The sequence below is a fragment of the Odocoileus virginianus genome, chromosome 6 (genome assembly GCF_023699985.2).
Source record: "Odocoileus virginianus isolate 20LAN1187 ecotype Illinois chromosome 6, Ovbor_1.2, whole genome shotgun sequence".
Taxonomy (NCBI): Eukaryota; Metazoa; Chordata; class Mammalia; order Artiodactyla; family Cervidae; genus Odocoileus; species Odocoileus virginianus.
In genome coordinates, this window is record NC_069679.1 from 23,947,602 (window position 1) to 23,971,974 (window position 24,373).

At 41.7% G+C, this 24,373-nt stretch overlaps 1 long non-coding RNA gene across 1 annotated transcript; it reads right to left on the minus strand.

Annotated features, from left to right (window-relative positions):
• Positions 1-9,819: 9,819 nt before the first annotated feature.
• Positions 9,820-23,883, minus strand: LOC139035602 (uncharacterized). The gene is made up of 4 exons (XR_011488222.1): positions 23,616-23,883; positions 10,774-10,891; positions 10,016-10,186; positions 9,820-9,919 (listed from the first exon to the last, which is right to left on the minus strand). It is a non-coding gene; the product is annotated as an uncharacterized lncRNA (long non-coding RNA).
• Between the last annotated feature and the right edge of the window lie 490 nt (positions 23,884-24,373).

Below are 24,373 nucleotides of genomic sequence, written 5' to 3' on the forward strand. Positions count from 1 at the left end.
CTGAACCATTAGGGAGGCCTGCCAGCCCCAAGAGAGCATGCCAAATCCTGCCCTTGCAAACACTGGAACCCCTGCAGGAAGGGTTAGATGGCAAACCATCCAAGATGCCTATAAAATGGGGGCTGATGATAAGGAAGTACATGGAGACACATCAAGTAGGAAGCCTTGCCTACTTTCCAGCTTCTGTTACAAAGAAGCATGATAGGTTCAGTCTCCTGAAAGCTTAGCTATTCCCCATCCTATTTCATCCTCTGGGGAAAGAGTTGTTCCTCTGAACAGTCTTGTGTTTTTTCTCTTGTCACTTGGAGGCAGGGGGTTGAGCCGCCTGAGGTTGACAGCAGTCTTAATATTTGTTACACCATGACTTTACTAAGGCTGGTAGGCACCTGAGAGTCTGGGCTTGGCTTTTGATTCAGACTCTCAAGACCCAGTGTTTCTGGCAGATGGAGCTCTTTCTGAACAGCAAGTCATTGTTGAGTGACATGGATAGGACCAGGGCTAAAGGAAATTAGGGTTTCAAAAGACTGTCTAAAACAAAAGTCCTTTCTGTCCTTGGTATTCAGGATTTCATCCAAGCACACTCTGATTTGCAGGTCAGCCACCATAGGAGAGGTGCCAAAAAGTTGCTTGCCATAAAGTTCATCTGGAAAAGGAAGAAATCAATAATCCTTTCCTGTCTTATCTGCACTTACTCTCACCTTGTGTTTCATGAAGGGCGTGGCTATTGCTACAGGTACGAATCAAACAAAAAATAACATTATTCCAATATCTTTGATGAATATAGATGCAAAAAGTCTCAACAAATTATTAGCAAAGAGAATTCAACAACACATTAGAAAAATCACACACCATATCTGAGTTGGATTCATCCCAAGGACACAAGCATGGTTCAACATACGCAAATCAGTTAGTGTGATATACCACATCAATAAAAGATGAAAACCACATGATCAACTCAACAGATGCAGAAAAAGCACTCAATAAAATTCAAATACATTCATGATAAAAAACACTTACCAAAAAGCACAGGGAAAACATATCTCAACATAGTAAAAGCTATTTATGGCAATCTCACAGCCAGTATAATACTCAATGATGAAAAGCTAAAATCCTTCTGGCTAAAATCTGGAATAAGACAAGGATGTTCACTTCTCTTTAACATAGTACTGGAAGTGCTAGTCACAGCAATCAGATAAGAAAAAGAAATAAAATGTATTCGAATTGGTAGGAAAGAGGTAAAGTCATCATTTCATGCAGAGGACATGATACTATATATAAAAAACATGAAAATGACTAGAACTGATAAACAAAATCAGCAAGGAAGCAGGATGCAAGATTAACATACAGAAATCAGTTGCATTTCTCTACATTAACAATAAAATAACAGAAAGGGGATGTAAAAAACAACTCCTTTTAAAATCACATCAAAAAATACTTATAAATAAACCTCATCAAGGAGGTGAATGACTCATATGCTGAGAACTACAAAGTATTAGTAAAGAAAATTGAAGATGACTCAAAGAAATGGAAAGATATCCCATGTTCTTGGACTTCAAGAATTAACTAGTCTTTTTGTGTTTTTTTTTGGTTGCACCTCATGACATGTGAGATCCTAGTTCCCCAATCAGAGATCAAACCCATGTCCCCAGCAATTGAAGCACGGAGTCTTAACCATCGACCGTCAGGGAAGTTTGGATTGGAAGAGTTAATATTGTTAAAATGACTATATTATTCAAAGCAATCTACAAATTTAATGTGATCTCTAGCAAATTATCCATGACATTTTTCACAGAACTAGAACTAATAATCTTAAAACTTTTACACAGGGCCACAAAAGATCCAAAATTGCAGAAGTAATCCTTAGAAAAAAGAAGAAAGCAGGAGGCATAACCCTCCAAGACTTCAGACAATACTACAAGGCTATAGGAATCAAGGGCATGAGTTTGAGTAAACTCCGGGAGTTGGTGATGGACAGGGAGGCCTGGTGTGCTGCGGTTCATGGGGTTGCAAAGAGTCGGACACGACTGAGTGACTGAACTGAACTGAACTGATAGTAATCAAAGTACAATGATATTTGTAAAATATACTTATAGATCAATGGGACATAATAGAGAGCCCAGAAATAAACCCACATGTTTATGGTCAATTAATCTTTGACAAAGGAGGCAAGAATATACAATGGGGAAAGACAGTCTCTTCAGCTAGTGGTGTTGAAAAAGTTGGACAGCCAACTTTAAATCAATGAAGTTAGCACACACCCTCACACCATACACAAAAATAAAGTCAGAATGACTTAAAGACTTAAATAAAAGACATGTCACCATAAAAATCCTAGAAGAGAATATAGGCAAAACATTCTTTGACATAAATTGTACCAATGTTTTCTTAGATCAGTCTCCCAAAGCAGCAGAAATAAAATAAAAATAAACAAATGGGATTTGTTCAAACTTACAAGCTTCTGTACAGCAAAGGAAACCATAAACAAAAGGACAACCTACCGACTAGAAGAAAATATTTGCAAATGATGTGACCAACAAGGGCTTAATTTCCAAAATATACAAATAGCTCATGTGACTCAATATCAAAAAAACAGAAAACTTAATCAAAAATAGGCAGAAGACCCAAACAGATATTTCTTCAAAGAAGACATACAGATGGCCAATAGGTACATGAAAAGATACCCATCATCATTAATTCTTAGAGAAATACACATTAAAAATACAGTGAAGTACCACTTAACACTGATCATAATGGCCATCCTTAAAAAGTCTACAAGTAGTAAATGTTGATGAGGGTATGGCAAACCCCTCTTACCCTGTTTTTGGGAATATAAATTGGTGCAACCATTATGGAAAACAGTATGGCGGTTCCTCAAAAAACTGAAAACAGCGTTGCCATATGATCCAGCAATCCTACTCCTGGAAATATACCCAGAGAAAACTATAATTCAAGAAGATTCACACACCCTTATGTTTATAGCAGCACTGTTTATAATAGCCAAGACATGGAAACAACCTAAACATCCATCAACATATAATGGATAAAAAAGATATATTTTTATATATATAAAAATATATAACGGGATATTAAGTATAAGTTGCTCAGTTGTGTCCAACTCTGTGATCCTATGGACTGTAGCCCATCAGGCTCTTCTGTCCATGAAATTCTCCAGGCAAGAACACTGGAGTGGGTAGCCATTCCCTTCTCCATGGGATCTTCCTGACCCAGGGATCAAACCCAGGTCTCCTGCATTGCAGGCAGATTCTTTACCACTGAGCCCCAAGGGAAGGGGATATTATTCTGCCATAAAAAAGAATGCAATAATGCCATTTACAGCAGCATGCCTGCAACTAGAGATTATCATACCAAGAAAAGTAAATCAGAAAGACAAATACCATACTATATGACTTATATGTGGGATCTAAAATATGACACAAATGAATTTATCTACAAAACAGAAACAGTCTCATGGATACAGAGAACAAACTTGTGGTTGTCAAGTGGGAGGAGGTGGGGAAAGGGAAGGATTGGGAGTTCAGGATTAGTACATGCAAATTACTATACCTAGAATGGGTAAAAGACAAGGTCCTATTGCAGGGCACAAGGAATTATATTCAATATCCTGTGGTAAACCATAATGTAAAAGAATATGAATAAAGAATATATATGGGTAACTGAGTCACCCTTCTGTACAGCAGAAATTAACACGAGATTGTAAACCAACTATACTTCAATAATATTTTGAAAATTTTCCTTGAGAAAAAAAAGAAAGCAAAATAAATGGATTTTTAAATCTCCCAAAAAGGCTGAAAGACACTCCAAAGGAGCCCTATAGAGCTAAAATCAAGATGCTGCTAGAACTACTTTCCTTATGGAGGCTCCAGGGGAAGATCAGGTTTTCTTTCCTTTCCAGCTTCTAGAAGCTGCCAGAACTCCTTGGCTGTGGTCCCTTCCTCCACCTTCAAAGTTCAGCACTCCAATCTCTACTTCCACCATCATATCCACTTCCTCTGACTTTGTCCCTCTTGCCCACTCTTAAAGAAACCCTGTGATTACACTGGGCCAACCAGGTTAATCTCCCCATCTCAAGATCTTTCATCTCCATCTGCAAAGTCCCTTTCGCCATGTAAAGTAGCAGATTCACAGATTCCAGCAGTCACATTTTAAGGGGGGCAATATTCTGTCTGTCACACATTCCCAATCCCTAAACACATTCTACTAACTGTTTTCCTTGATTTTGTTGTTAAGTCGCTCAGTCATGTCTGACTCTTTGGGACCCGCATGGACTGCAGCATACCAGGCTTCCTTGTCCTTCACCATCTCCTGGAGCTTCCTCAGACCCATATCCACTGAATCAGTGATGCCATCCAACCATCTCAGCCTCTGTTGTCCCCTTCTCCTCCTGCCTTCAATCTTTCCCAGCATCAGGGTCTTTTCTAATGAGTCAGCTCTTCACATCAGTATTGGAGCTTCAGCTTCAGCATCAGTCCTTCCAAGGAATACTCAGGGTTAATTTTCTTTAGGATGGACTGGTTTGATCTCCCTGCAGTCCAAGGGACTCTCAAGAGTCTTCTCCAACACCACAGTTCAAAAGCATCAATTCTTCGGCGCTCAGCTTTCTTTATAGTCCAACTCTCACATCCATACATGACTACTGGGAAAACCATAGTTTTGAATAGATGGACCTTTGTCGGTAAAGTAATGTCTCTGCATTTTAGTATGCTGTCTAGGTTGGTCATAGCTTTTCTTCTAAGGAGCAAGCGTCTTTTAAGTTCATGGCTGCAATCACCATCTGCAGTAATTTTGCAGCCCAGGAAAATAAAGTCTGTCACTGTTTCCATTGTTTCCCCATCTTTTTGCCATGAAATCATGGAACCAGATGCCACTATGTTAGTTTTTTGAATGTTGAGTTTTAAGCCAGCTTTTTCACTCTCCTCTTTCACCTTCAGCATGAGGCTCTTTAATTCCTCTTCACTTTCTGCCATTAGGGTGGTGTCATCTGCATATCTGAGCTTATTGATATTTCTCATGAACTGAACTGAATTTTGATTCCAGCTTGTGCTTCATCCAGCTGGCATTTTGCCTGATGTACTCTGCATATAAGTTAAATAAGCAGGGTGACAATATACAGATTGACATATTCCTTTCCCAATTTCCGTGATTTCTGTACACGCAAATACTTATTGTCATAAATTGAGAGATAGTGAGGAGCCCAGCTTTTCTTTTTTAATGAGAGGCAGGATAAGTAAAAGCAGAAAGAGAGAATGGAAGGTTCTGGGCTGTCTATTCTAGTTCTGGCTGAAGAACTGAACTTGAGACCTGCTGGATAAACAGTGATGGTCAGAAATGGATGGAATCATTTAAGAAAGACTGTGTAGCTCTGGATACACAGAGGGCTGCTTTAAGGATCAGGGGGAGATGTAACCTAGAGTTACCTGTTTTAGCCAAGGACCCAGCAGACTTCCTATGTACAGCAAGTGGCAGTGTACAAGTGAGAAGGACGGATGAACGTGCACATCAACCGTGCACCATCACGAGCAAAACAAGGCCCCATTCAGAGGCTCCCAGAAAGCCTTCCTATGACATGGAGGCAGAGGCGGAACAAACGTGTGTGTGTGCATGCTCCACTTATCAATAGATTACGAGCACATTTTCCATATAAGTAATTTCCTTCCATGATATATGGGATAGCCCAATATTATATGTTTGAAAATGTACCAACTACATTCCAATTTTTTCCCCTATTTTAAACCACAGTAGGATGAACATTCTTGAAACTCAGAAACTCACAATTATTTTCTTAGGATAACTTCCCTGAAAGTGGAAGATCTGGATATGAAGGGGATGGGACTCATTCTGAGCTTTTTGAAATATGAATTATAGTTCCTTATCTATATAATGAAAGGGTAAGATGAAATTGATGACTTTCAAGAATTTCTTTTCTTTTTCGCCACTAGGTTCTTCTTCCAGAAGAAACATCTGCTGAAAACTGGGAAATGAATGAATCGGAGGTGAACCTACTCTGGGTTGAAAGGCCCATTTGCTACTGTCTCCCCGTCCTCTCAGATGCCAGGGACACTGAGGAACCTCCGGGTCCCTGAGGTACACAGTTTGCAAACCACAGGGTGAGGTGACTTCACATTCCTTTCCCCTGACATCTTGCTATCAGGTGCCTTGCTGTCAATGTCTAGACGGGTCTGAGATCACCATCGCTGGGGCCTGCCATGCCCTCTCCCTAAGTGGGCAGCAGGTGCTTGTTAGTCTTTGATAATAGCCAGTTCACAGCTGATATGAGACAGGAAGGATCCTGCAGGCCAAGTTGAAAGGGAAGAAACTGGGGCACACCCCCTTGGGGAAGATGAGTCTGGAACCGAGATGAGACAGATGAATTAGGGGAATTCCTGTGACTCTGCACTTGGGGAATGCAGATTAATATATAATAAAAATATCATCTCAGAAATATCATCTCCAACCCTCTCTTTCTGTAGATGAGAAAATGGAACCAGAGAAGGTAGACATCTCACCCCAGGGCATATTCAGCAACTTGGCAGTATAAGCAGGTGTCCTGAAAACTACACATAGGCTCTTTTGCTTTTACTGCTTTGATCATTCTTCCCACCCCCTATAAAGGGAAAAGGACAGAGGGGAAGAAAAAACTAACATTTACAACACAGATTGTGTGACAACACCAACACCAATGATCTAGACTCCTTCCTTATACTTTGCTCATTGTCAGGATAGGGTATTTATTGTGCTATTGTGCATGTGTGGTCTTTGCCTCAGAAGCTCATTCTGTGCTCCATAGGCACCCAGGGGTAAGTGGCCTTGCTGCAATTTGAACTCAATCTCTCACTCCAAAGGCCATTCTGTCCCAACTTGAATCTATTTTATTAAGCTAGAAAGGTGCCTGTTGCCTACATATCAGATTGTAGAGGAATTAGGGGGGTAATTTGAAGACTAAATAAGGTAAAAGGCAATAAATAAGAAACTGATCATCAAAGCTATGGCTTCTCCTGTAGTCATGTATAGATGTGAAAGCTGGACCATAAAGAAGGCTGAGTGCCAAAGAATTGATGCTTTTGAACTGTGATGCTGGAGAAAACTCTTAAGAGTCCCTTGGACTGCAAGGAGATCAAACCAGTCAGTCCTAGGGGAAATCAACCCTGAATATTCCTTGGAAGGACTGATGCTGAAGCTGAAGCTCCAATACTTTGGCCACCTGATGCGAAGAGCCAACTCATTGGAAAAGACCCTGAGGCTGGGAAAGATTAAGGGCAGGAGGAAAAGGGGGCAAGAGAGAATGAGATGGCTGGATGAAATCATTGACTCAATGGACATGCATTTAAGCAAACTCCAGAAGTTGGTGAAGGACAGGGAAGCCTGGTGTGCTGCAGTCCATAGGTCACAAAGAGTCAGACACAGCTTAGTGACTGAACAATTAGCAACAAGACTCTAAATAGGATGTAGACACAGTGATTTGATTCAAAAACATCAATTCAGGAGTATGTGACCAGACACCCTGCCCAGAACATGATCTTAGGAGGTTCTTGGCATGAAAATTGGTGCTGCAGGAAGTGGTATAAGAAATACAGAGAAATCCTCTGCTTCAAGTCAGATTCCTCTTGGAAATTCCATTCAGAGGATGGCACTCCATCAACATACTAATGTCCTCTCTGCTCAGGAACCTATGGTACACTTCATAAGAATGTGAGGTTGAGGTATAGGTCTCCAGTCATTCAGAAGGCTTGGGTACCCAAAGTGCAGGCACAAGGATGTAATTCTTGGGGAGAGAAGGGGTTGTGGAGGCCAGGATAGGTGCGCTGCTACCTTGAGTTTGAACTCTAGCACCACCTTTGGTGCAGCCCAAATCTACAGCAGATATTGTGGCCAGAGCCCTGCTCCGCCTCTCCATTCCTCCACAGAGTGGATTCACTCTGGATTCCACTGTCCTTTGCTTAGGTCATGTAAGAGTAGCCTTTTATTCCTGAAAACTCCAAGCTGCTGCATCAGTCTGGAATGCTCTCCGTTGCCTCCCAAACTCACACCTCCATAGACGCCTGTCTTCTGCTGCCTTCCTGGCAGCATCACCCTCTGCCGTTTTCTCTGTGTGCATCAGTTACATCCTTCCTCTCTTAAACCTCAGAGACTGTCTCTAGCTGCTATATTACATTCCTCTCTAATTTTTTCATGCGTGTGAATCCCACTGAACTCAAAGTGTACACATATCTTGAGATTAAGGCAGAGGTGTGGTGATGAATTTGACTTTTGTTTCAGTGCAGTAAATCTTAGAGAATGGATGCGTGAGAGCAAGACTTTAAGTCAGAGTGCCCAAGTTTAAATGCAGACTCTGTCTGCCTTGATCAAGTTACTTAACTCACCTGGGCTCCAGTCTCCATATCTGTAAAATGGGCACAATAATGGTTCCTAGTGCACAGGGCACTGATTAAATCAGAGAATTCAAATAAAGTGCCTGGCGCATTTTAAGTCCTCAGAAATGTCAGCTGCTATTATCTCCATGTGCCAAGCTCTGAGTAGGCCATTTCCATCCCTCTCATCTGTTTATCCCAAGAACTTGGTGGGGTGATGTAGTAAGCACCACTGGTGGCCACACCAGCCAGCTACAGCTTCTTCCTCATCCATATAAACCTATTATTTAGGTTTTTGTCCTCCTATCACCCTATCTTTGGGGAGGGTGAGTCTGCCCTCAGTCCACAGGTAAGTGCAGAATACTTTAAAGCATTCATGACGTCCGTCACCAGTGCCTGGGTCATAGATGGTCATGTGATCACATTCAAGTCAGTGAGGCATGAGAGAATCCTGGAAGGTGGGAGTAAGGGGTTTGGGAAGACTTCCTTAGTAATGAAAAAGAGATTTTGTGACACAGGTTTGATCCCTGGGTTGGAAAGAACTGCTGGAGAAGGAAATGCCAACCCACTCCAGTATTCTTGCCTGGGAAATCCCATGGACCGAGAAGCCTGGTGGGCTACAGCCCATAGAGTCGCACAGAGTTGGACACAATTGAAGTGACTTAGCACGCGTGCACAAGAAGAGATATTCCTTCTCCCTGCTCTGGATGCTGTGGTGCCTGGACGTTTGCCTGGTACTTCTATGTAAAGGAAGCCAACACAGATGGAGGAGGCCAGAGCCAGCAGACACAGGCCCCAGGTCATGGCATACCTGTGTACTTGGTGATAGGTGAGATGATAAAGCGCTTGAGTCAGGATTTTTGGTGGTAACTTGTGCCACCAAAAATAATACACTAATAATAATACACTAATATATGTAAGTGCTTTGCTCCCAGGACTTCCCTGGTGGCCCAGTGGTTGAGAATTTGTGTGCCAATGCAGGGTACTCAGGTTCGATCTTTGGTCCAGGAACTAAGACCCCATATGCTGTAGAACAACTAAGCCTAAGCCCCTGTGTCATGACTACTGAGCCTGATAGAGCCCATGCTCCTCAACAAGAGCCACCGCAATGAGAAGGCCACACACTGCAACTATAGAGTAACTCTGCTTGCCACAACTAGAGAAAGCCTATGCACAGCAGTGAAGATCCAGTGTAGCCAATAAATAAATGAATCATTTAACTAATTAATAAAAAGTTATTTAACTTGCTATGTCCCAGACAAGGAAACAGAAGTTCAAAGGGATTTGCGTTATTTACTCCAAGTCAGGCAGATAGCAAGTGGCCCTGCAGAGCAATGTCCTACGTCCCCTGTGGCCTCCAGGGCCAAGGACATCACAGGGCCAATAACTGTTGTTTAATGAGTAGGCAGCATCTCAGGGATTCCTGATGCTTGCCAGTCTGCCTTACCTGCAGGTGGTCCAAGACTTCTGTGGCCAGGAGCAGGGAATGTGACATTCTTGGGAGGTTTTAATGACATTTCAACGCAGTGTGCATGGCGAGTCTCACGAGTTCTCTAAAAAGCAAGAAGAGTCATTATCTAAAGTGATTCTTGCTTCCAGGGCATACTTCAACACACTCAGCTTTGTCATAAATAATGATTGCTCCTTACTTAAATGATAGACTTTGGTTTGGTAGTTAGCACTTCTTAATGTCATCTTCTTTTAAAAAGATGAGATTCATACTCTAAAGGCTTATGAAGTCTAGGTCTCCTTTTCCGCTGTAAATTGTGGTGAATTGATCTTGATGTTTATCTCCACTCTAGAGTCCTCCACCTGCAGGTCTGGTAGGAAAACTTGGGATGGGGTAATAGAAAAACAAGATCCAACCGCGATGGGAAGGGGATGTCTCAGATTTTTCTTATCTGAGGAATCTGTGTCATGTCTTCATAGATGCCACTCTGATTTTCGTCAGGAGATAGAATATCAAAATACACCTTTGATTCTTTTGGAAGCTCACCAAGGGAAAGTAACTACCAATGACGTACTACATTGACACTACAGTGTCAGAGGCCTGGCTGGGATCCACTTTGTGTGTCTGCCTCTTGCCAAGCTCTAACCAAGCTCAGTCCCCACTGAACATGCACTTGGGTAGAACTTCAAAGACAGTGACCTTGACTGGTAGGGCCAAATGAGGAAGTTAGGGGCCAGTGGGCTAAGGTTGTAGCTGGGGAAATGCCTCAGTATTATACCCATGACTGCCAAATTCGTTGTTAAGCTCTCCTCCTATCTTAAGAAATAATCATAGGCAAGAAGCCAGTAATAATAAGGGTGACAGTTAATACTTACCGAGCACGTAACACATCAAGCTCTGTTTTAAACTCTATACTATATTGTTTTTTTTTTAAACCACAGAAATTTGTTATCTTACAGTTCTGGAGGTCAGAAGTCCAAGATCAACATAGCAGCAGTTTCGATGAGATTCTCTTCCTGGCTTGGAGATGGGCACCTTCTCCTTGGGTCCTCACATGGCCTTTTCTCTGCTTGTGCTGTGGGGGTAGTCATTATATATATATATATGAATTATAATTTTCAAAATATTTATTTTACACTGCAGCATAGCTGGTTAACAATGTTCTGTTAGTGTCAGCAAATATATTCAGTTATGCATATGTGTGAACATCTATATATATCTATAGTTTTTCAAATTAGTTCCCATTTAGATTATTATAGAATATTGAGCAGTGTTCCCTGTGCTATATAGTAGGTCCTTGTTGATTGCCTATTTTAAATATACCAGTGTGTACATGTCAATCCCAAAGTCCCAATCTATCCCTTTCCCTCATCCTTCCTCACTGGTTATCATAAGCTCACTCTCTGAGTCTGTGAGTCTGTTTTATAAGTAAGTTCATTAGTATCCTTTTTTTTTAAGATTCTGCATATATAAGTGATATGTGATATTTGTCTTTCTATGTCTGGCTTACTTCATTTGGTAATCTTCAGGTCTACCTATGTGACTGCAGATGTCATTATATCATTCTTTTTAGTGGTTGACTAATACTTCATTGGATACATACACACACACACACACACACACACACACACACCACATCCTTTTTTATCCATTTCTCTGTTTATGGACATTTAGGGTGCTTCCACATGTTGGCTATTTGTAAGCAGTGCTGCAATGCACATTGGGGTGCATGTATCCTTCCAAACCATACTTTTCTCTGGATATACACCCAAGAGTGGGATTGCAGGATCATATGGTAGCTCTACTCTTAGTTTTCTAAGGAATCTCCATACTGTTTTTCACAATGGCTGTACTAATTTACATTCCCACCAACAGTGTAGGAGAGTTCCCTTTTCTTCACACCCTCTCCAACATTTATTGTTTGTAGATTTTTTTGATGATGGCTGTTCTGACTGGTGTGAGGGTATCTCTCATTGTAGTTTTGATTTGCATTTCTCTAGTAATTAGTGATGTTGTGGATCTTGTTATGTGCCTCTTGGTCATTATGTGTCTTCTCTGGAGAAATATCTATTTAGGTGTTCTGCCCACTTTTTGATTGGGCTTTTTTTTTTTCTTGATACTGAGCCACACGAGCTGTTTATAAATTGTGGAGACTAATCCCTTGTCAGTCACACCTTTTGCAAACATTTTCTCCCATTCTGAGGGTTGTCTTTTCATTTTTCTTATGTTTTCTCTTGCTGTACAGAAGCTTTTGAGTTTAATTAGGTCCCATTTGTTTATTTTTGTTTTCATTTCCATTACTGTAGGAGATGGCTAGGAAAAGACATTGCTGTGATTTATTCAGAGTGTTCTGCTTATGTTTCCCTCAGAGTTTTATACTATCAGATCTTACATTTAGGTATTCAATCCATTTTGAGTTAATTTTTCTGTATGGTGTTAAGACTGTTCTAATTTCAGTTTTTTTACCTGCAGCTGTTCAGCATCATTTGTTGAAATGACTGTCTTTCCTCCATTGTATAGCCTTGCCTTCTTTATCATAGATTAATTGACCATAGTTGCATGGGTTTGTTTCTGGGCTTTCTGTCCTGTCCCACTGATCTGTAAGTCTGTCCTTGTGCTAGTACCATACTGTTTTGATGCCTGTAACTTTGTAGTATAGTCTGAAGTCAGGGAAACTTATTCTGCCAGCTTCATTTTTCTTTATCAAGATTGCTTTGGTTATTTGGAGTTTTTTTGTGTCTCCACACAAATTTTCAGATTTTTTGGTTCTAGTTCTGTGGAAAATGCCACTGGTAATTTGAGGGGGACTGTATCAGATTTATAGAATGCTTTGGGAAGTATCATTGTTTTGACAATGTTGATTCTTCCAATGTAAGGACATGGCATATCATGCCATCTGTTTTTGTCATCTTTGATTTCTTTCATTAGTGTCTTACAGGTTTTGGAGTACAGGTCTTTTGTCTCCTTATGAAGGTTTATTCCTAGTTATGTTATACTTTTTGATGTGATGGTAAGTAGGACTGTTTCTCTAGATTCTCTTTCTGATCTTTTCTTGTTAGTATGTAGAAATGCAACACATTTCTGTGTATTAATTTTGTACCCCGCAACTTTACCAAAATCATTGATGAACACTCTGTATATTGTAATTTGAATTCACATAAGCTGTGTTAAATGGTCACAGCTTATATTAATTAGAATATCTCTCACAATAATAATAGTAGATGCCACTATTATAGATGAGAAAACTGAGGCACCGAGATACAAAGCAACTTACCCAGGGTTTCAAAGCTAGGAAGTTTCAAAGCTATTTCAGAATTTAAATCCTGGTTGAGAATCCAGCTCTATTCACCACTCTCTAGTGCCTTAATAGCCAAGACTGTTCGTGAGGAAGAACAGATGGTTTGAAAATGGTAAGCAGATGGTGAAGAGCAAAACACTCTGATCAAGCTCATTTCATTTCTCCATCTTAACTGTGCCTGAGAGGCAGTGGGGCAGTGGGGAGGGCCCACATGTCGAGATACCTGGAGTCCAGTTTGGATCTGTCCTGACTTATGTTTAAGACCCATGAAGAATAAGCACCATCCTCCCCTCTTTTTGCCATTTGGGCTGAAATGTAATGACCTACAAACTTTGAAGTATATTTGAATCACCACTGGTTCACAACCTTTAGGAGAAAATGAACCTACATTTCTAATAAGTTCTCCAGGTGACTTAGATGCAAGTGGACTTTAGATTGGCTGGTTGATCCCTGGGGTTCCTTTCAGCCACTTATTTAGTGACAACAGATTAGTGACCCTGGTGGTTATATTTGTGGTCTGCTTTTGTCTGTAGAAACGATCAGAGGCAGTGGGAAAAGCAAGGCTGAGAGTCAGCAGTTTGTGACTCTAGCCACTGTTCACTGCCTCCAATCTTTTTTTTTTTTATGTAAAGTAGGATAAAGGAGACCAAAAATCAAGAGCATGAAATGAAACAGCTGCTTGGTAATGTCAGCAGCCACCCCCTCATCATTACAGCCACATTTTGGTCTATGTTGCCATGCGTGAATTAAGAACAGAGAAGTTGGAATCTAAAGAGTCCCTACTTCTTTTCCTTTTAAAGTTTGTTACTTTTATTGATTATGGTAAGAGCGTTTAACATGAGATATATCCTCTTATCAAAAATTTTAAGTGTACAATACAGTATTGCTGACCTTAGATACAATGGACAGCATATCTCTAGTAACTGAAACTTAACACCTACTGTGTGGTAACGCTATTTTCCCTTCCCCTTAGCCTCTGGCAACCATTTCATTCCCATTTCTATGACGATTTTAGATACTTCATATAAGGTAACCATGCTGCATTTGTCCTGCTGAGACTGACTTATTTCACTTAGTATAATGTCCTCTAGGTTTATCCATGTTGTCACAGGAAGTCTCTGCCAATGAATTAAAGGTGCTGTGTAAGTCCTAGTCCCAGGGATAGGGAGGGTTAGGGAGGGATGAACTGGGAGTCTGGGGTTAATAGATGCAAACTATTACATTTAGAATGGATAAGCAATAAGGTCCTACTGTACAGCACAGGGAACCATATTCAATATTCTGAGATAAACCATAATGGAAAAGAATATAAACAGGAATGTGGCAACATTGACTCAATGGACATGAGTCTGAGTAAACTCTGGAAGACAGTTAAGGACAGGGGAAAAAAAGATAATTAAGGACAGGGAAGCCTGGTGTGGTGCAGTCCCTGGGGTTGCAAAGAATCAGACACAACTGAGTGATTGAACAGCAACAACAATCTATGTATAACTGAGTCACTTTGCTATACAGCAGAGATTAACACAACATTATTAACCAACTGTACTTCAGTAAAATAAATAAGAAAATAAATAAATCCCTAGTCCCCTTGCAAGGACTCTTTTAAGACTTCATTTACTTTTAAAGCTAGCTCTTTTTGAGAGTCAGCATGATCTGGCATCTGGTCTAATCTAAATATCATACCCTAGAACAGAAAAGTAAGAAAGGATTTTTATTATTAGCTATCTATTTTCAGAGAATAATTTTTTAAAAAGGTAAAACTAAGACTCTTACACAAACTGAATACACATCAAACACTTTATTCGTGAATATTGCGAGAACTAGTAAGATATTGGACTTCCCTGGTAGCTCAGTGGTAAAGAACCTGCCTGTCAAGCAGTAGATGTGGGTTTGATCCTTGAGTCGGGAAGATCCCCTGGAGAAGAAAATGGTAAACTTCTCCAGTATTCTTGCCTGGGAAATCCCATGGACAGTGGAGCTTGGTGGGCTATAGTCCATGGGGGTCACAAAAGAGTTGGACATGACTTGGTGACTAAACAATAATAACAACAACAAATAAGATATTATAACTAGTTCAAAGGCAAAGCCAAAGTCCAGTTATGCATATAGGTAATCAGAAATGCTGATTTAAATTTGCTACTAGATACAGAAACAGCCTCTTCCACAGGGTGAAAATCATTGCCCACCACCCCCCCTCCCCGGCCTGACACACACAGGACAAAATTCATTTGATTTTTCATGGACAGGAATCATTTGCATCACTCTCAGCTTTCCATGAGTTAAAGCCTGTCTCTGCAGAGTTGCAAAATCTTTGAAGACTAAGAAACAACAGGCCTCTAATGAATCAGACAACCCTAGGAGGGTCTTCAAGACAGCATCTTGCATTTCACTGAGAGAATACTCAATAATCTTGCACATTCAGAATTTTTCCATTTTTCTTGACCCTGCTGTATGCTTAGATCTATAGGGATGCTGAACATCCTTTGAAATCACGGCAGGAAGTCCTTGGTGGCACTGATTTCCTCTCTGCCACATTGTTATGCAGTTGAAAACATGTTAAAATGAACATTGAAGTGAAAGTGAAGTCGCTCAGACCAGGCTTCTCCGTCCACGGGATTTCCCAGGCAAGAATACTGGAGTGGGGTGCCATTTAAGTTCTCCTTGAAACTGGTACTTGCTCTGCATTTCCTGCTTCTTGTCCACCTGTCCCAGCCACTGAGACCTCATGCTAGTGACTGGGCCCCAGGAGATGGTTCTGTCATGCTTTCCCCGACCAACCAGCACCTTCTCAGGGAGCCCACGAGAAAGAGGTCAAGGATGAAAAGGGAGAAGAAGGGGCAACTCGAGTCTTGATTAGAACTCAAGTCTTCTGATCACTGCTGCTGCCGCCAAGCCGCTTCAGTTGTGTCCGACTCTGTGCGACACCCTAGGCGGCAGCCCACCAAGCTCTGCCGTCCCGGGGACTCTCCAGGCAAGAACACTGGAGTGGGTTGCCATTTCCTTCTCCAATGCGTGAAAGTGAAAAGTGAAAGTGAAGTCGCTCAGTCGTGTCGGACTCCTAGCGACCCCATGGACTGCAGCCTAGCAGGCTGCTCCGTCCATGGGAATTTCCAGGCAAGACTACTAAACTTACCCAAATTTCTTAGAAAAGAAGTAATACTAGAGGGAATGCAGGGAGGCAAACCTGCTGTGTGTGTGTGTGTGTGTGTGTGTGTGTGTGTTGACCAAGACTCTCTTTGACCAAACGTTGGCCAGGTGCCTCTCTCTCCAAGCCCCTTTCTCTAGGAAGTGTTGACCTTGACCTGTGTCGGGCCTATCTGGTGGGATTTTAGCAAGAATCTTGATGAGTCAGTTGAGCAAGAACCCCTGACACCCTTGCTATCTGGTGTGCCTGATCCCCCATCTTTGATGTCTAAGTGACTGGCTTGCCTGCCCAGGTAAGAATCTTGTTAGACCAGTTTAGCAAGAATACCCCTACCTTTGATGTCTTCTCTTATTAATTTTCCATCCAATGGACCCTCTTGGATTCAGTCCCCACTGGTCCTGAGCACAACAGACCCAGCAGCCCATCTCGCCCTACTGAGAATGAATGCAGGGGGAAGAGGTAGGGTAGCATTCACCCAGGTTTATATTCCATTTTCAGGTGATGTGTAACTTCTTAACTCCAAGCTCTTTCTTTCCTCTTAGTGAGGGGGACACCAAAACAAAGAGTCTGGGACAAAAAAAGTAACACTAGCTCTGCCACTCACTACATTAGCTGAATAGGGAATTTACCTTTCTTTTCCTCAGTTTTCTAGACTGCAAAATGGACATAATAAGAGTACCTATCTCATAGCATTGTTATGTGAGTTTATATTATATTTATGAAATATGAACATTAGTATGTATAAAGTATGTATGTGCATTTCATGTATATGTTTGGTTTTGTTATTAAGTAACTATTTATTAGTTAAAGGTGTTTTCTTACTCTTTAAGAGGACTACTATGAATATTTTTAACCTAGGTAGATGATATAAATGGTACAAAGGACATCACAAGCAGTGAAGAATGGTAATCATTTGAGGAGAGTTGCTTTTCTCTGCTCTGAGTGGTTAAATCCTCAAGAAAGCATCCTTCACTCTGTAATATCTAGCAAGTTAATTTTGCTCTTCCTCTGAGCAAAAAAGAGAAGTAAAAGAGATGGTAGCCGACTGGACTTCCCAGTAAGGTGACTCAGAAATGCTCAGGGTTAACTGCAAAGTGCCAACCGAATGATGGAGTGGGGAGTTATCAGGCAGCCAGTTTCCCCAAAAGGAACCTTGTGGAGCTGGGAAACATCTGCTTCAGGATTCCTGGAGAGAGTGGAGGTGGGAAAGGTAGAGGGGGTGGGAAAGAGGGAATCCCCTTTCCATCTCTCAGCGGGCACTCAGGAGCAATCTCACTCCTGAGAAGCCCTCCTAGAAGAAACACATTCGTGGTTTGTGGAGGACAGTCTGGACCACTGAGGAAGTGATGTCTGAAGCTTGCAGGTGGGAGAAGGGGCTGCCCCCTGCCCTCAATGTCTTAAACATTGAGACTGTTTTCTGGGAGAACCGCTCCCAAAGTACAGAAGAAACCTTTAGAGATGAGAACCTGATGGGGAGAAAAATTCTGGGAGGCCTGGGCCATTCTGGATCTTGTGAGAAGGAAAACACATTACAGAAAGCAGCAAGTCTCCAACACCCTCCCTCCACCCAGGGTGAGAACAGATGAGAAAAACCATCTTAAAATATGACTGCTTCTGGGAATGGCCACAGGCAAGGAAGCTCAAGTGTTTCCCCAAGTGGGAAATGTGTGCAGTAAATTGGATCCATGAGTTTGATCTGGATGTAAAAGGGGTAGGGCCAAGGGATGTCAAAATTAATTCTCCTGAGGGAAGTCGTTTGGGTTGATAACTGGGGAGCTCCTGCCACTGATAACTGTCACGCTACTTGTCACACTACTTGTGACAAAATAGTGTGATCAAGAAGGCCTCTCTGGGTGTGCTGTGGATTTCAGTTGGTTGGTGAATTAACAGTCCCCTTTTCCTTAATGCCACCATCATTGTTTCTGGCAATCACCGGGTGGCCAATTCCATCTTATGTAGATGCCGATCTCCTGAAGGCCAATTCTCCCAGGGGATTAGAGAAAGTTCTCTTTGGGGTGGGGTGTGGGGTGGGAGGCACAAGATGAAGGAAGGAAGGAGAATCATCTCATTGCTCACACCACTGACATCAACCTAGATAAATGAAAAATATGTAGGTGGAGGGGAAAACTGAAGACAGAAGGCTACCTGGACTTTCCACCAGAAGTTGGAGATAGAAACTCTATTTCTGTATTAATCTGCCCTCTTAATGCCTGCTTCAAATCTTTCAAGTTTTACCTACCCCCTTTATAGGCTTCCTAATAGCATGCTGCCTGTCCAGAAATCTTTCTGAGAATTAGTATTACTTCTAGAAATTAGTTTGGGCTTCCCAACTGGCTTAGATGGTGAAGAAACAGCCTGCAATGCAGGAGACCTGGGTTTGATCCCCGGCTCAGGAAGATTCCCTGGAGAAGGGAATGGCTACCCACTCCAGTACTCTTGCCTGGGAAATCCTGTGGACAGAGGAGCCTGGCAGGCTACAGTCTATGGGGTCGCAAAGAGTCAGATATAACTGAGTGATTGACACTAAGAGAGGATTCAAGCAAAATAGAATGAAGCATAACTTCCTTTGCTGACTTACTTATGTCACTGAATGATTGTTTTTTAACATGGTCTAAAGCATTTTCCAAAGAATATTCCACTATGAGATATTAATAAATAATATACCCCAGAATATGGTCAAATTTTGAGGAGTACAGGGTTAGTATGAACTATATAGATTTCTTTGTGGCAAGATTGCTCAGGGCCTTTAATGAAGTGATGGGTATTATATAAATCAAGATGATGTACCTAATTCCCAAACTTACTCTTGGAGTTTCATGACACAAAAGTGATATAAGGAACATGTTTTAAGACAGACCCGTTATTTCTCCACTGGTGGATTTCACTATTTGGAAGGTTACTTCTATATTAATAATTTTCACCAAGAGCACACCACAGGGAGACATCATGGGGCAGTGAATTGACACATGAGTCAGGAGATGTGGCTTCTAGTCCTTCTAGTTCTTACCAACAGGGGCAAGAGTACTAATTTGCTAGGTTTCAATTTTATCATCTGTAAAATTGGAGAGTAGAGGCTTTACTTTTTTTTTGTAGGGCAATGGTTGGGATTGGGAATCAAATGAAAAATCTGAAATAACACAAATATAAATTGGTGGCAGTTGTGATGCCTGGGCTAAGAAATCACTTATCTTGTTTGTCTTGATGATGCCTCAGGGCAACACTGCCTGTTTCTGTTCTTAATCTACTCTGTATTATCAACAGAAGTCAGAATACCTTTTTTGCATAAAGCACTGTTTGCACTGAACCTAAAAGAGCTATGCAGTCCTCTGGAAATGCTTAAATTCCCTAGCTGGGTGTGGTGTCATCAATTAGGGGTATCATGCAAATGCATAACTCACTCTGCCTGTCTGGACAAGTTTGCTGGTTTTTTCCACCTGTTGTTTATGGTCATTAATGAAAGATTTCCTTGTTAAATGGACCAGTGGAGCAAAACCTGTGCCTTCAGGAGCAGAATTTGATATCAGGCATATCTGCCTATCACTTCTGAGAATTCCACTTTCTTCCTTCAAGATCTGGTTTTTAACTACTTTCCCAAATATAGCATTGGTTTGGTTCACTTGAGTATGGTCCTAGATGTTTTCAGACTGGAAATCATCCACCTCTGTTGTCTAAGACACTAGTACTAAGTCACTTCAGTCCTGTCTGACTCTTTGCAACCCTATGGACCATAGCCCTCTAGGCTCCTCTGTCCATGGGATTTTCCAGGCAAGAGTACGGAATTGGGTTGCCATTTACTTCTTCAGGGGACCTTCCTGATGCAGGGATTGAACCTGCATCTCATGTCTCCTGCATTGGCAGGCAGGTTCTTTACCACTAGTGTGACCTGGGCAGCCCTGCTGTCTAAGGGTATCATCAAACCTGCACTGGAAAAAAGGATGTGTTTCCAGAGACATTTGAGTTTGGCAATTTTTGTAGCATGTGTTCTTGAAAGAGGTGGGTCAGGTAAACAAAGTTGGGAGTGAAGGGCATACCATACCAGAAAACCAGAGCAAATATGGTTGTAGCACAACTTGAATAACAATACCATTCATGGCAATTACTTTGTATCAGGCACTGTCCTATGCACTTCCCATAGTTTAAGTCCTTTAAATCTCAGCATAGCACCATGGGGTGTGCCTTTATTAGCCTGATTCTAGACATGAGGAAAGTAGCAAGTTTCTGATGCCCTCTCCAGGGCTCTGTTTCCAAGGATAATAAGTGATGTCCCAAAATGATGGACCTTTCTGGCAATTGACCTATGCTACCCATAGTTTTGGGGTGACTCTCCTGGCTATGGTCAGTTGATTCCTGGATAGATACCTGATGCAAACACAGCCAACTCATTGGCAAGTCATAGACACTCAAGAATTTGGATTGGGAGTCATAGAGATAGAAGTATCCACCAAAGCTATAGGGATCAGGCAGCCAGTAGATGAGAAAGTAGAAGGAGCTCTTCCACTGAGCAAGGCAAAGAGGGAAAGAGCTACGTGAAGCTAAGAAATGGCAAGACTGCTTAAACACTCCAACTCTAGGGTCTCACAGGCCAGGGTTCTACTCTGGACTCTGTTATCTGTGAACATGGACAAATTGCCTAGCTTCTCTAGGATTCAATTTCCTCATCTTATAGGAGTGATGGTATTGCATCAGGCAAATTGCTCAGCACAGTGCCTGGCACAGGATATGCACTCAAAAGAATAGGTATTATCATTATTATTACTATTTCTGATGGATTTTCAGTTCTCCTAAGGCTTGACTTAATTTCATTTTCTAAGATTCCATCATCTCTTATTTACTTATCATAACCCTCCTTTTACTAGAGTGAGACAATAGAAATGCATGAGTTGTCAAGTAACACAGCAATAACCTTCTCTCTCATTTTTCAAAAACAAACTTAATTTTTACAGCAAAACTGATCCTACAGCACAGAGATTTCCCATATATTTCTACCCCCACACATGCATAACCTTTCCCATTACCAACCTCCTCCAAAGTGGCACATTTGTTTTAACTGATGAACCCATGTTAACACATCATCACCACCCAAAGTCCATAGTTTACATTAGGGGTCACTCTTGGTGTTTTATATTCTGTGGGTTTGAACAAATTAATAATGACATATATCTATTCCATTATAGTGTCATACAGAGTACTTTCACTGGTCTAAAAATCGTCTGTGCTCCATCTATTCATCCCCTCTTCCCTACAACCCCTGATCTTTTTACTGTCTCCATAGTTTTGTCTTCTCCAGAATGTCAGAAAGTTGGAATCATACAGAGTAAAGCCTTTTCAGACTGGTTTCTTTCTCTTGGTGATATGTGTTTGAGCTTCCTCCATGTCTTTTCATGGCTTAATAGTTTATTCCTTCTTTAGCACTGAGTAACATTCCACTGTCAAGATGTAACATGGTTTATTTATTCATCCACCTACTGAAGGACGTCTTGGTTGCTTCCAAGATTTGGTAATTATGAATAATTCAGTTCAGTTCAGTCACTCAGTCATGTCCAACTCTTTGTGACCCCATGGACTGCAGCATGTCAGGCCTCCTTGTCCAATCAACTCCCGGAGTTTACTCAAACTCATGTCCATAAAGTTGGTGATGCCATCCAACCATCTCATCCTCTGTCGTCTCCTTCTCCTCCCACCTTCCATCTTTCCCAGCATCCGGGTCTTTTCCAATGAATCAGTTCTTCGCATCAGGTAGCCAAGGTATTGGAGTTTCAGCTTCAGCGTCAATCCTTCCAATGAATATTCAGGACTGATCTCCTTTAGGATGGACTGGTTGGATGTCCTTGCAGTCCAAGGAACTCTCAAGAGTCTTCTCCAACACCACAGTTCAAAGTATCAATTCTTCAGTGCTCAGCTTTCTTTATAGCCCAACTCTCACATCTATACATGACTACTGGAAAAACCATAGCCTTGACTAGACGGACCTTTGCTGGCAAAGTAATGTCTCTGCTTTTGAATATGCTATCTAGGTTGGTCATAACTTTTCTTCCAAGGAGCAAGCATCTTTTAATTTCATGGCTGCAGTCACCATTTACAATGATTTTGGAGTCCCCCCAAAATAAAGTCTGTCACTGTTTCCACTGTTTCCCTATCTATTTGCCATGAAGTGATGGGACCAGATGCCATGATCTCCGTTTTCTGAATGTTGAGTTTTCAGCCAACTTTTTCACTCTCCTCTTTCACTTTCATTAAGAGGCTCTTTAGCTCATATGAAATTATGAATAAAGCTGATATTAATATCCATGTTTAGGTTTTTGTGTCCATAAAATTTCAACTTACTTGAGTAAAAACCAAGGAGTACCACTGCTGGATCATGTGCTAAGAGTATGTTTAATTTTGTTGGAAACTTATAAACTATCTCTCTAAGTGGTTGTGCCATTTTGCGTTCCCACAAGTACTGAAGAGAGTTCCTATTAATTTCCATCTTCATCACGTCAGTGTCAAGGATTTGGCCACAACCCTCCCCTTTTAAGATCAGCTCTTTACAATATGGTCTGGGGCATGTATAGGATTTGTTCTTCATAGAATCACAATAAAAGGATGACAATATAAGTTACTCACCTTCCCTCCACTTCATCTCCTTCTTTCCTCATCAAGTATGTCAATATAGTATCAGTGATTTATTATATCCTCACTGTGTACTCAATACTTCACTGGACTTTGTGTGTGTATGTGTGTGTGTGTACACGTACACGTGTGTGTGTATGTGTGAGTGAGAGAGAGAGAAAAGGAGGGAGAGAGAAGCCCTGTTTCTGGCCAAAAGAGTTGATGGGTTGGTATGAAAAACTAAAGTGGCAAATTCCAAACAATAAAAACCCTTATGACAGTATTTATCAAATACAACACAATTCTTTAGAGACCAGAAATTCTTAAATGAAGGTCTACAGGTACACCAAGAAACAGGCAAATCCAAATCCAAACCAAAAAGACAGAATTTCCCATCCTCACTTCCAAAATTTCAAGTCCAAACAATCTGAGGAGGGGGATAATAAATACTTAAAGAACTCCTCTGAGAATTTTGCTTTGCCCTGGATCTCAGAAGCACTGTTGAAGTAAACAGTTAGGCTTTCTGGGGTTCAGAGTCGTCTAGTATGTCTTGATAGGAGGTTGAAAGTTAGACTCGGATCTTAGAAGATGTGAGCTAGAGAAACAAAAGAGGGAAAGATTCCAGAAAAGCAGGAGCACATGCAGGGAATTTGGCCTCTTCAGGGCACCTGTTAAAGGCTGGCAAGTGGATGAAGTGACAAGACTTATGAAACAGAAGCATCAGGCCCAAAGGGGAGAACCACTGAGGTGCAGTGGCATGCTTACGTTTTGCATTTACATTTGCCGAGTCAGCATCATCTTGGCCTATTTTTGTTGCAGTCTTTTGTGAGGTGGGTGGAGCAGCGCTCCCGCTGGCCTTGGTGGTAAAGCGAGGTAACCTCGAGTGAGCTCTGAGGAGGTCTCATTTCTGCTCTTAGTCTCTGCTGTCTGTGCTATAAAATAAAACTAGCTCCAAGTGAGAGAAGGGGACCAGTGGTGGTAGCTGCAGTGCTACCTCATCTTTGCAAGAAAGTTCTGGATTAGCTGGTTCAAGATACCCGGAAAAGTCACTTCAGGCCAATGTGAGCCCAGCCTCGGGCTTGGTGGTGGCTTCCAGGAAGTTGGCAGCTCAGCTGACTCACTTGGTTTTGTGGTGCTGACAGTCTCTACAGGACAGGTTTATGGAGGACACCAGAGTCTTAGCTCAGGAAGGCTTCTGAGAAACTAGAACATATTTAACAGAAACACTGGCCCTCTGTCTTTGTTATATATAGCTTTGTGTGAACACAGGGCTGCCGGCTCCCCTCTTCCCAGGGACCAGCCACCTGTGTGCTGGTCTGACGTGGAGTCTGTCTTCTCGGAGGGACCTCTTCCTCTGGGACCTGGCCTCCCGCAGCTTTGCCCCTGGTGCTCTTCTGTGTCTTATCCCAGAGTCTGGACACGGTCTTTCAACTTTTCCCTTGTCAGGTCTCACCGATCCTGTGTTATTTGAGATCAAGCTCAGATCACATCTATGCAGAGTAAGCCCTATAGCAAATATAGCA